Genomic DNA, 3386 nt, shown 5'->3' with positions numbered 1-3386 from the left:
ATTCCCGATTACCCATCTGGATGATATGTTGGATCAGGTTAATGGAGAAAGAGTGTTCACAAAGCTAGATTTAAGAAGCGGATATCATCAAATCCGTATCAGACCCGGGGATGAATGGAAAACCACCTTCAAGACAAAGTAAGGGTTGTTTGAATGGCTAGTCATTCCATTTGGACTCTCAAATGCACCAAGTACCTTTATGTGCTTAATGAATCAAGTCCTTCGACCCTTCTTATCCCACTTTGGTGTGGTCTATTTTGATGACATCTTGATCTATAGCAAGGACGAGGATGAACACCTTGATCACATTCAGAAGGTGCTAGAAGTATTAAGGGAAAATGAGCTCTATGTTAACTTGAAGAAATGTGTTTTCCTGCAAACACAACTTATTTTCCTAGGATTCAGCATAACATGTGACGGTATTCGTGTTGATGATTCTAAGGTTGAAGCAATCCGAGAATGGCCAACTCTAAAGTCCATTTCTGAGGTAAGAAATTTTCATGGCCTTGCAACTTTCTATAGGCGATTTGTGAAAAATTTCAGCACTATCATGGCACCAATTACCGAGTGTTTGAAGAAAGGAAAGTTCCAATGGACAGAAGTGTTGGGAAACACAATAGAAAAAAATTCGCACCTACGATCACCAAGATCAATATGAAGATGCATAAGGGTTGGGATCAACGATCACTACCAACTCTGGAGTGCAGCGGAAGAAGAAGAGTCGGTGTAGATCATGCTCTAAGTCCCTCGAACGATGATGACGTGAAAGGGCTAGTTATCAACTAGAAGGGGGATGAATAGGCGATTTTTATGAAAGTCTTCAAAACATGGGAGTTTAAAAGACAAACGATAGAAATGACACTATTCATATGCAGCGGAAGGTAGACTACACTAGACAAGAAATAGTCATGTATTCAATGAAGTGAAAGCACGAAGACTATCAGCAGCTAGGTAGTAAGGATCAAGATGGAAGATAGTATGAATCCAATCAGACAAAGTAGTCACGCAGTGAAGTCAAACAGATAATGCAAACAAGCAATGATTTCACAAAGACAAACTGTAAGTAAAGAGAAGTGAGAGATAGAACCAGTCGCTCGGAGGAGATAGAGATTTGTTCGACCAGTTCCAGTTGCTGTGACAACTGTACGTCTGGTTAGGGAGGCTGAGATTCAACTCAGAAGACCGCGTCTTCACCTTATTCCCCTTGAGCTAAAGACACCTAGTCCCCGCCCAATCACTCAGGTAAGTCTTCAAGGTAGACTTCCAAACCTTCACATACTTTGTTCACCGGCAATCCACAATGACTCTTGGATGCACAGAACGTGACGCCTAACCGGCTGGAGGATTCATAGTCCTCAAGTGTAACAAGTCTTCAGATCACGCGGACAGAAAGACTTCAGTGATGCCAAACACTCTTTGGGCTCTGGGTGGTTTGGGCTTTGTCCTTGCAAGGATTCTCTCTCAAAAGCTTCGGAGGTGGGTTGCTCTCAAACGACAAAAGTCGTGCACTAACTCTGAGAAGCCAGCAATTTATGATGTAGGGGGTGGGCTATTTATAGCCACTAGGCAACCTGACCTGATTTGTATGAAATGACCCTGGGTCACTAAGGAACTGACACGTGTTCCAACGGTCAGATTTCAAACACACACGGCAGCTTGACTTGGGCTACAAGTAAAGCTGACTCGTCCGACTCTGGATAAGATTTGCTCTCATTGTCTTCGCTCGAAGACATAGGATTTGGTTGAGCATCACTTCAGTCACTCTGACTTTGTTCACTTGGACCCCACTTAATAGTGTGGTGGTTCATATGACTCAACAAAGAAGAAAAGGAAACAACGAAACAACTAAGTCTTCGCACTCCATAGTCTTTGTGTGATGTCTTCTCATGTCATAGTCTTCAACGTGAATAGCTTCACAGACCACCATTGTCTTCAATGTCTTCACACATTTTTAGGGGTCATCTCTGGTAGGTAAACCAAATCAATGAGGGACTACTGCCTGTGTTATCCTGCAATTCTCACAAACACATTAGTCCCTCAACCAGGTTTGTCATCAATACTCCAAAACCAACTAGGGGCGGCACTAGATGCACTTACAATCTCCCCCTTGTTGGTGATTGATGACAAACTGGTTGAAGTTTTCAATGGGGATAAAAGTATGTGAAATTGTAAAGGATTAAGATATTGTCTTCATTGATAGCGAAAAGTCTCCCCCTGAAGATGTGCATATAAATGTTTTGCATTGGAATGCAAATGCACATGGCAGGTTGTACTTGTGGAGATCCTCTTCATCATATGAAGACAATACATCATGCATGAACAGATATACAAGAATAATGACATGCATAATGACAAATGGACGTCTGCGGAATGGCTTCATGCGGGATTTATCATCGCATCACAGAATATCAAAAAAAGTAGCAGACAACCATCAAGTTTAAGTGTTACAACCCGGAGAACCAAATGTATCAAAAGCGAGAGTTGTAAACACTTAGCAAAAATATAGCAACCACCCATATGGACCCGCTTGAAGACTATCAACATATGCTTCTCCCCCTTTTGTCAGTAAGGACCAAAAAGGTTTGAAGACATAGTCTCTACTTGTTCCCATGAGGAGTTGGTGAGGTAGCAGGGTCGTCGTTGAGGTTTGGTGGTGCAGATGAACTTGGTGCAGTGTCGACACGCGCAGAAGTTGTAGGTGGTGAAGTAGCATCATCGGCATCATCAAGAACTCTGGCATTTACCGTTGCCAAGGAGGAGGAATAGTCAGAATCTTCGAGTGATGGAGTTCGACGTAAGACAGCATTCCTGGGAGGAGCGGTATCGAACGTGTATCTTTCTATGAAGCCATCATCTTGAAGATCAGCTTCAGCACTAAGCAATGTCAAACTCTTCCATGCCCGCTGACTGGTTTCATGAGTGACAAATGCATTCTTGATGGCAAGGTTGCGAATGCGATTGATATCCATCAAGAGGCTTTGTATCTGACGCTTTTGCCAGTAATGATGCTTATCTTGTTTTTGATGCAAGGCCACAAGTAGCTCTCGGTCATTGAGCACACGAGATCTCCTTTGAGGCCTTGGAGCAATGGTGCTATCAGTGGCTTCAGCGCGAGCATGGCGAGTATTGCCAGCCAACGGATAGACACGAGCAGCAGCTTGAACGCCTTCAACATTCCGAGAGAAACTCTAACGATCGACATTGTGAAGATAAATTGCCTCCTTGGCAGGCTCTGGGTATATGGCTTCGACTGACATATCAACCTCTGGCAGGAATATGAGATGGTTGCGTGCAGAGGGTTGATAGTTAACAGCGGAGTGGAGCTTGATCAGACGCATTTTCCATGGAGCATAGAATTTTAGTCCAAATATGTCTGAGCCAGATGC

This window comes from Triticum aestivum, chromosome 2B, assembly GCF_018294505.1.
Source record: "Triticum aestivum cultivar Chinese Spring chromosome 2B, IWGSC CS RefSeq v2.1, whole genome shotgun sequence".
Lineage (NCBI taxonomy): Eukaryota > Viridiplantae > Streptophyta > Magnoliopsida > Poales > Poaceae > Triticum > Triticum aestivum.
Note: the sequence above shows the minus strand (reverse complement) of the source record.